Source organism: Priapulus caudatus, unplaced genomic scaffold (assembly GCF_000485595.1).
Source record: "Priapulus caudatus unplaced genomic scaffold, Priapulus_caudatus-5.0.1 Scaffold52, whole genome shotgun sequence".
In the NCBI taxonomy this organism is placed as follows: Eukaryota; Metazoa; Priapulida; class Priapulimorpha; order Priapulimorphida; family Priapulidae; genus Priapulus; species Priapulus caudatus.
The window spans coordinates 127,242-137,790 of NW_014577113.1; positions in this window are offsets into that span (position 1 = coordinate 127,242).

The following is a 10,549-nucleotide window of genomic DNA, read 5'->3' on the forward strand; positions in this document are numbered from 1 at the left end:
TCTCTCTCTTCTTTCTCTCTCTCTATACAGTATATATATATAAATATATATATATATATACATATATATATATCGCACATGTACACGCGATCACGCGAATATCCGCCTGCGACAGGAAACTGTGTGTCACATTGGTAAAGGATACACCCGAACATCGAATCAACAACGTGAAAACCCGCACGTATATGTAATCACCTGCTGCACACATCTACGCCCGAGTGTCTCTCTCCCGCGCGTGTACACGCGTGGTGTGCGCGCTTTCTGCGTAGACTTGCTCTTTATATCGAACCGTGTCACTAGACCGCTGTTTAAACATTTACCCTGTTTGTTTCTGTCGGCTCGGGGTTGATTTAATTGTTTTTGCGTTCGCGCATCGACGAGCTGAGAGAGTATACACGTAGATAAACCTCGGCATTGATTAAGCACTTAACCGACACGTCGTAATCGTTGGAAGATCCCTGCTCTCTCTCTCCTCTACAGCCATACCTGGCCTCTATGGACCCGAGCGTGTGTGTAGAGCAACCGCGTCTATAATTGGCTACTAATTTAACAACGAGCGTTGATCAATGTTTTCCGATGGAGCAAGTGTCATCGGCGCCGCGTAGTCACTTGTTTACGCGATTGATTTCCACTTAGCTAAAACACACCCGACACTTCTCCGCCGAGCCGGAGCGATAGCGGCGCCGCACGGCGGTCGTGATAAATATTGTATCGCAGCGTATAAGTCTGTTTACGCGTGACGTATCGATCACGTGCGGCGCCCCCGTCGCTGCGATGCCGAACCAAAAGCCAGAGTCAAATCTTATTTCATTCTATAGTTTATATATATATATTATATATACCTGTGTGTGTGCGCGCGTGTGTGTGCGTGTGTGTATGTGCGTGTGCGCGCATGCGTTCGTGTGTGTGTCGACATATATTACTCTATATAAGTTTAATACCTAATTTATGGACTAGAATAGGTAAATGAATGGATGCAAAAACGTCTGCGGCGTATAGAAACCCCGGGTATATATAAAACTTCGTAACGTATAGCCTACATGCATTGTTGGCGCGGGCTTGGTAGAATTCCATCCATCCTGGAAAAAAGGGTGGCGATACGAAATCGTGAATATTTGACGAACTAACATCGTTGCAAAAGATTTGCCCGAACTCGAGCCAATGAAGAGAGTCCGTCATGTTTACCTTCACGATCGCTGATCGCCGCGACGGTGGCGCCGCCTGCGGCATGAGGCAAGATGCGCCGCGCGCGCCGGTCCCGCAGCAAACATCACACGATAGGTGGCCGTCAAATAATTTTACTTGGAAATTTGACGCGGCCGCGCGCGTGAAAAAAATTTAAACGAAGAAAACCCTCTTAAGTCTGTCGTCCCGTAATTATTTCACGGGCGCGCGCTTTTGCACGCGGGTCCGAGCGCACGCGGCCAACAATTCTGGCACGTTAGCGGTTTTCCGCATCCATTAAAAATTAATGGCTATCATGCCGCTTGATTTCTCGCAAGTTTTTGTGCAGTTACGGCTTTTATTTGTACCCACCGGCGTGAAGCATCTCGTCGCTGAGGCGACTTCGCCTGTGAAACTTGCCGTCTGTTGCGCGGGAGATGAGCGCAGACCCTGAGCAACCAGATACACGCGGGCCGAACTACGCGAACGCGCGGGGGTCGGCGTGCGGGAGGGGCAGCTCACGTTCGCGTTGTACGGACGGCAATTTTTTGCGCATCGACCTGCTTACGGGGGGCGTTGAATGCGACTGGATCTCGGGGGTTGGTGAGCGAGGAGGAGGGCAGAAAGGTCGTGACCCGCACCCCATCGCTGCATCCCTGCACGGCTCTCGTCCCTCGGTTATCGATTGTGGAAAGTACAAGCCTTAGTGCTTGATGGCAGTCTTAAGTGCTTCATTTGTATTTACCGACATTGTGAATATTTTATGAGGAAGCTTCAGAGTGAATTATCATTGTCCCTGTCAGCGATGGAGCGATGGCGTAGAGTGATGGTGCAGCGTGGCGGACGCACTCTGCCAACAAACAACACTTCTTTTCGAATTACGTAAGTTCTCGCTACGCCCCGTTGCTCTGTGTCTCTGTCTCTCTTTCTCTCTCTCTCTCTCTCTCTCTCTCGTCTCTCGTCTCTCTTTCTCTCTCTCCTCTCGGTGTCTCTTTCTTCTCTCTCTCTGCCCTCTTCTCTCTCATCTTCTCGTCTCTCTCTATAATATATATATATATATATATATATATAATATATATATGTGTGTGTGTGTGTGTGTGTGTGTGTGTGTGTGTGTGTGTGTGTGTGTGTGTGTGTTGTGTGTGTGTGTGTGTGTGTGCTATATATTATATATATATATATATATATCCTACTCTCGTCAGATTCGCATGACGACGTTCCCATTTGTACACGTATGCGCGCGTTCCGGCTCCTTTGTTGGGCGCGAGTACGTCCGTCACTCCATGTAAGAACTCTTGCCTGGCAACTGCGCAGCAGGGAGGTGCTCGGCTGCGTTAGGTGCTCCGCTCACAGCGTCGCTCCGTCCGGTGACGCAATAAAAGCAGCTCTCTTCTCGTTGGGCCGCCGTCCGCACCTTGCCGTTGGCCACGGGACAATCGCGATCGATTGGCGCGCGCTTGGTTACTATTTTGACGCGTCCGCGAGCCAAAGAAGAAGACGTCTCGTCACCACTCTAGCCTCGCCGGCACGACTGAAAATATGGCGTGCCATCGTTAATCTTTATCGGCCGCTGTCATCAGGGTTTTCATGTCGCACTCCGGGCGCCGTCGGTGTTGGATGTTGGATTGTTACGCAGTAGCGGCTCTCTCTCTCATCTCTCTCTCCTCTCTCTCTCTCTTCTTTCACTTTCTCTCTATGCCTCTCTATTTTCCATCTGCTCGTCATCTCTCGCACATCTCTCTTCTGCGCTCTCTCTCTCTCTCTCGCTCTATTTTTTTTCCTCTCTGCTCCTCATCTTCTCTCTCTGCTCTCTTCTCGTTCTTTCTCTTCTCTCTCTCTCTCTCTCTCTCTCTCTCGCTCTCTCTCTCTCTCTCGTTTTAGCGTTCGCTATCTTCCCCTCTGTCCCTTTCTATCATTGTCATTTGCTACGCGCGCCCCGGCTGGCGTGTTGCGAAGAGTGTCACGTTATTGGTAATGAGCTAATCTCTCTCGTCACGAACAGCTCTTTCGTGCGTGGCGTGAACGACTCTCTATCTCTCGCTCTCCCTCATCGTCGCCGTCGACGAATGAGCAATTTCATATTCCATTCAGCGCAGGTGCCGAAATTAGAATATTTAATATCATCACGCTGCGTCCTCTTCCAAGACAAGAGAGGCAGGGATGCGGAGGGTTATGCACTGCTTCTCTATTGTTATAGTTGGAGTACGGCTAGGGGAGCTAGTGGACGCTAGTGGGTGGCCCATGGCACGGTAGCATTCAATTCGGTAGGTAATATCGGGAAGTTGCTATCCGAACCCTATAGGGACACATAAGCGGTACGTTTGTGATTTCCAACATTAACCCGTCGTCGGTATAGTTAACGTTTTGATTTCGACTAGGCAACGATGTATGTTAGAGCTAAGGCGCACGCGTTATTGTCTTTCAGGTACGCGCTATAGAGAAAGTGGCAAGCAATGGTGACTATTTCAGCTGCGAGTGATGAGTCTATTTAATGATTCCGGCGTGAGTAATTCACGTAAATGGCGTACACTCTCGGCGAATACCCGTGTGTCCATTACATTAAACGTCTCTTTTTTTCGTTATTGTCCAAGCGAAATCGTAACGGTAATCAGACAACGTGTGCTAACTGGCAGACTGATGACTCACGATTTCCGTGGTAACTGCTGCTAGGGGGCAGATTTCTGACGTTGCTTATTTGCATTATTTATCGAGATTTTACGTGACAAAATCCAGTCGCTAAGAACTGGAATAAATATCTTAATATCGCCCGTAATAGTTATATAATCTGTTGTGTAAACATGCTATCGCTAAACGCGCAGGTTTTACGCAATATTTTATGCATCGCTGGGCCTAATTCCTTGCGTTAATAAATGGTCTTTGTACTCGACGGTTGAGAAGAATGCAAGAGGAAGCTCCATTTTTTCGTCTTATAGCAACCGGTTACCGGTTCTATTTCGGTACAACGGTCTGCTGACATCGCGCTTGTTAGAAAGTCTGGAAAAATCGCAAGATATTTTAGAACGAACGCAACAAGCGAATAAGCTTGACTAAACCATAAATTGTTTCAAGCTCCGTGTGCGCTAGCTCACCGCGCTGCCTCTCGCTTATTTTCGTCTGCTCCCTTCCACGCACATGGTTAAACAATAGAACGTTGCGCCGTGCGTATGCAAATCCGCTTGAGTCACGTTTTAAACTTGAGGCTCGTGTAAATTGGCACCTGCACGGCCCCTGGGGCGGCCATTAGCCTCTTTCTCTCCTCTCTTCCCTCCACTCTCTCTCTCTCTCTCTCTCTCTCTCTCGGCATCAGCCCACAATCACTTTGTCGCTATTTTCGCTAAAACGGAGCCCTATTACCGCACAATCTCGCCTCGCCCGGCCCGCCTATGATTATGCAGTTCTGTCCAAATCTCTCTCTCACTTAGCGATCGGCGTAATGACACTAATTCCGGGCGGCCGGCCATGGCACCGCGTGCAATTTTTGCACCTTGGCACGGTTGCCGTGGCAATTAACAGATGGAAGTCATTCATTTGATTGAGTTAAGTAATTTTTCGATCGATATGGACGACCGAAGACGAAGATTGAGGCTGGCGTGGATGCTGCAGTGTCGATGCGGCGCCGAGCGAGTCGAAGATGCTCGCAGGTGGAGAGGCACGAGACGACGACGTTGACAACGGCGACCGCATCCTTCGTGAGCACCGCAGCATCCCGCCGTTACGGTCGCGGGCACGGCAATCGTGGACGATATCGCGCCTCGAGGTCTATGACGATAATGATGCTTATCATAATGACGATGACAATTATGATCATGATGATGATCATGGTGATGACGATGATGATGACGATGATGATGCCTCACCGAAGCCATCGCGATTGCTTCGTGCGTGGTGTGGGCGGGGCGGAGGTGGCGGCGGCGGTGGGTGGTGCTGGGTAGGAGGGAGAGACGCTGTGTCTGCGCGCGACTCTCGTGCTTTACCGTGGCTAATATGAGAACACGAGCATTAATCAGGCGCGATTGTGGAGTGATTTAGTCTTTCGCGCGTATACCTCATTTCAATTATTTTGGACCCAGATCGTTGCTGGCAAACGCTCTAGTTACGAGCGCCTCGCAACCCAAAAGCTCGTAATTCTTTTCCTGCGCGCACGTATACATCTGACAGATAGGCTCACGCGCGTAACTTGTGGATCTAACGCGGGACGCGCGGGCGGGTAAATATTCCCGTAAATGGATTAATAAATGATATTGTTTGCCCGCAGTTAGATACGCGGGAGTGTCATCTGGCACTTACTGAAAATTGTTTGCACTAAAATATTAAAAGTAAAGGGCGGGGGAGGAATAATTTACGCGGTGATGATCATTTGCATCATGCATAGCCGCCGTCGACGTTGGATATGAACTGCACTCGCTATGGCCAGACCATCGAATGTACGCATTATAATTGAATAAACTAAAATAACGTGGCCGTAGCATAAATATAACAATATATAACCATATAGAATATAAATTATTAAATATAACACGATGACACGCGAATGATGAAATGATGTGTCATGGTGTAAAATCGAGCATAGTTTGGCGACATAGTGAATGAGAATGGTTGAGAACCTGCGTGCGCTCAATCGGTGCACGCGTGCACCACACATGCGCGTACGCGCGCGTACACACGCAGACACACACACACACACACACACACCCACACGCGCGCACACACACCCACACACGCGCACACACACACACACACACGCACACACGCGCGCGCGCTCACGCACGCACACATACACCTCGGAGCACGCAGTCGATATGTGTAGCCCAGAAATTGACCGTCGTTTTACGCCAGTCGATAGCACCAGTATGACAGCCATTGATTGCCAATTTCTGACTCCTGGTTTTATCTGCGCGCGTCCGGTGTGTGTCTCGTCAGAGAACACAGTAGTTTCTATGCGTACGTACGCGCGGTGGAAATCCATACACGCGTTTCAGGATATGTTAACTAACCGTTCTAGAGTGCGGACAGGCGCTGGGCAAAATCGCGTAACGTTGATCGGGCATCCACTTCAGCCTAGTTGAACGCCGCATAGTGGTCGTAATAGTAGAAATGTCCCATATTTGAGGACGTTCACTTGTTTTTAGTGCGGAAATATTGCTGCAGAAATATTTCCGTCCGCGTATGGGTTCTCTGACCTATAGCGCATGAATTGTCGTCTGATGTAACCCTGTTTTATCGTGGGCGGAAAACATCGACAGACATTTAAATGTTCTATCGCCATATTTTGGCACGTTCGGAAAGCAAAATTGTCAATTGCACCTGCTCGTGATGATGCGCAGATAGTAGTGTCGTGCTTGCGTGATGCAGACGTGACTAATATATCCCTGTGGCAAGCGTTGGCATCACAACATGTATACGTGCTATGTTGTATGATACCGTGTCGATGCCGTATAGTTGTGGCTAATATATCAGTTGTGGTGTTGGTTGAATGTCAAAATAGGATAGATAGGTAGCAAGTCCCCGGATACTATTTCGTTCGTGTACCTGTATTACTGTACAAGGAGTTATGGCAACACATTATAGGTATAGCGATACCGCGTATACTATGTCGTTCACGTTGCTGTGACTCATACATTATGGGTGCGATGGGATTACAATAACAGGCTATAGGTATCAAGTACTATGATAATGTATCGTTTACTTGCGGAAGGACTACGATTGTGAATATGCCCATTATTTCTGTTGCACAAACGTTGTGTATTTATAACTATACGTTTGTAAGATTATTATTCTGGTCAGATATCGCGTATATATATATATATATATATATGCCAGCAACCGAAAAATTTGAATGATGACTTATTAGACACTAAAGTTAATACTTCAAGCTAAATAGATATCAAATGTTTCGACGACAAATTATGGAGAACGGCAATTGATATCGGCATTACTGTTACAAATCGCAAAAAAATCTTGTCTGACGGAATAATGAAAACTGCTATAGTCGAACTAATGTTGACACGTTAAACAGGCACATGTACTACATTGCCTTTCTTACAGATAATTCCGTTTTCCGTTAAAAATTACTTTTCAATGACATCATCGTCGGACATGTTCACAACGGACATCTTCGTCCCGACCTTTGCCGCACAACCACAATATTTTTTCGAATCGATCTCTACACGGGTAATATCAAGAGGCTAATATATGCCTACTAAATTTTCATTTGTTCTCGAAATCAAACGACTTTGTGTTAAGCTATTGTCTACTAAAATCTTATTGTATTTAAAACTCGTGTCACCTCGCCTGACACTCGGTGAAGTCCCGGTGTAAGGTTGTCCACGGGTATGTGTATTGTGTGTGCGTGTGTGTGTGTATGTGTGTGTGTGTGTGTGTGTGTGTGTGTGTGTGTGTGTGTGTGTGTGTGTGTGTGTGTGTGTGTGTGTGTGTGTGTGTGTGTGTGTGTGTGTGCGCGCGTGTGTGTCTGTCTATGTGTCTGTGTGTCTGTGTGTGTGTGTTGTTAAGCTGGCGCTGGAGTGAAGGTGACGTCGTTGGAGCCCCTCTAAAGCGAGGTGTATAGCATCTGTTATCTGCGTCGCAGTGACTCCCTTCAGCGCCCCGCAACATCAGCTGCCGCCGCTGCTGATCTCCGAGCGCATCCCTTTATCGTGCGCGCAGTCAAGTAGCTCGGGAAGAAATGAGGCGTTCTTTTGTTTTCGGCAAGACAGAGAGGCCGAGTTGCCGTAAGCGGGGGATTCTCTCTTTCTCTGGGTTTAGCGCCGAGGCGCTCGGACATTCGTACACCGGCGGGAGCTCAATTCGCAGCATAATGAGCACGCACGCAGATGAGAAGAGAGAGAGAGAGAGAGAGAGAGAGAGACTGGAGACAGAAAGAAAAGAAAGCGTACACGAGTGAGTGACGGAGGACGAGAAAGAGTGGAATGGAGAGAGAGGGGTGGTAAAACAGAAAAGAGACAGTCAATGAGCGAGACAGAGAGAAGGGCGCGAGAGAGATAAAAGAAAAGGAAAAGAGAGAAAGCGAGTGTGTGTGTGTGTGTGTGTGTGTGTGTGTGTGTGTGTGTGTGTGTGTGTGCGGAGGAAAGATTGAGAGAAAGAGAGAGAAACACGCGTGCGGACTGCAGCTGCCGGGTAAGGCGGCTTGCACGCACGCCTGCAGCTTGCGTTCGTGAGCTCCTTTATCATCTGGATGCTTTGAGCCTGTCCTTCATTGTTACGTAAACGAAGCTAGCGTGTCTTGGCAGTAGGCTGCAGCGCTGCTGTTGAAGAGATGCGGAGGGTAAACACGCTGCTGCTGCGCCCGCTCAGTGACAAAGGCGAGCAAAGAAGGTAAGGGAGGGAAAGATGGGGTGTAAGAAAGAGTGAGAAAATGAAGAGAGAAAGAGAGAGAAAGAGAGAAAGAAATAGCGAAAAAGAGAGAGATGTGGAAAAGAGATATAGGAAGGATAGAAATAGGGAAAGAAAGAAAGAGGAGTGAAAGACATTGGACAGGAGAGCGCCTGAGATGAAACGAATGAGAAAACGACAGAGGTAGGGAGCACGAGAGCGAAAGAGAGAAAGAGAGAATCGGTGAAGAGGGAGAGGCGTGGTCGTCTGCCGTGCAGACGCGCCGTGACGTACATCATCAGGCGCCATCTTTGTTCGCTTGACGTCTCAGACCTCGGCCGCGCCTCTTTCATGTCTGAAACTCGATCACGAGATGCGACGTTTCCCCCACAAACGTCACCAGTACAAAAGTTGCCGAGCAACGGCGCTGGAGCGTTTGACAGATAGATTACCGCGGGCGAGGTATAACGAACCGAATCGCGTGAATATCGGTACAGGTAGGTGTGGCCAAAACGCGAGCAAGGCCGCTTGCGAGAGCAAGAGCAAGAGTTCAGCGTGAGCAAAATCGGATGCTTTCCATTTGCATATAGAACGAAGTGCTCTCTATCACAAGCACACGCTCCTACGCGCGCGCACACGCACACGCACACGCACACGCCACACCCTTCCCTCTATTTTGCGCGCGCTTCCCCCTTCATTCCTTCAATCTTCCTCCCCGCGCCAGCTTCCAGGAATGTTTCATTGCTGAATAGGACTCGTTCCATAGCGTGTAGGCGCGTTTACGTGCGCGACGCGGCAGCTTGTGCATGCATGCTCAGTCGCCTCTTTCCCTCGCCGGCAAATACTAAACGTAATTGGTTCGTTTCCACTAATAAAGATAAATATTCTAAAATACAAAAAATGTAACTCATCACATCGTGTCGACTCCAAGTTCGCGTAATGCACTTTATTTCGTCTTGCTTTCGATGTGCTTCGATATTCGTGATTGTCTTTGTGATAAGCAATCATTTTATGTATAGCAACGTTTTATTCGTCTACTAGTCTAGTTTTATTCGTAGTTTTATGCGGGCGCATTACGTATGCAGATTTGTCTCAATAACTATTTGTACTATATAACATGACTACTATGCCTAATATATAATTTACACGTACGTAGTTATCTGTACGCGCTGTGTATAAACAATACGATGGTGCGTGCATAATGATATATATATATATATATATATATATATATATATATATATATATATTGTGTGTGTATAATATTATATATATAATATATATATAATATATATATGAAGATATGCGTTCGACAGCATTTGTCTCTTCTTTATGCTTTACAGCAACAGAATAACGATCTTTTTAAATGGCTTCTCTGGCGCCAAGATCTTTATTAAACGTAATTTGTAATCGTCTCCATGTACATCCGGCTCGGTTACTATTATACGCTCGCGCCGAATGTATTCTATTGTAACGAATGTTACGTTGTCTATTGTAAAAATTAAAGCCGAGTTTTTGCAAATTAGAGCTGGTAAAACATATCAATAAACGCTGCGCTACAAGGCGCTCCGATGAACGCACGGTCTGTGCTAGTGTGAATGCCGTGCGCATGCGCATTGATGCCCGTTTCGCCGTCGCTGCACAATTTACTTCCTTGCCAAACAATGCGTCAATTCTGCGCGACCGTAATTTCTGAATAGCGCCATGCGGGCAACGTTGAACGATATGCACATGTCTTGAGTGTGGTGACTTTTGATGTTTCATGTTTGCAGGTGTTGTGGTATAACATTGAGCATGCGACCTTGAACATGGCGCGGAGTCTTCTTGCCGCCCATTTCCTTGCCCTATCTGATGCCCTTGCTGAAGTCTGTCTCTCTATATATCTATCCATCTCTCTCTCTCTTTCTCTCTCTCTATCTCTCGCTCTCTTTCGCTCTCCCCCTCTCTCTCTCTTTCTTTCTCTCTCTCTCTCTCTCTCTCTCTCTCTCTCTCTCTCTCTCTCTCTCTCTCTCTCGTGTGTGTGTACACGCACACATTTATGTTTTTGTGAGATATA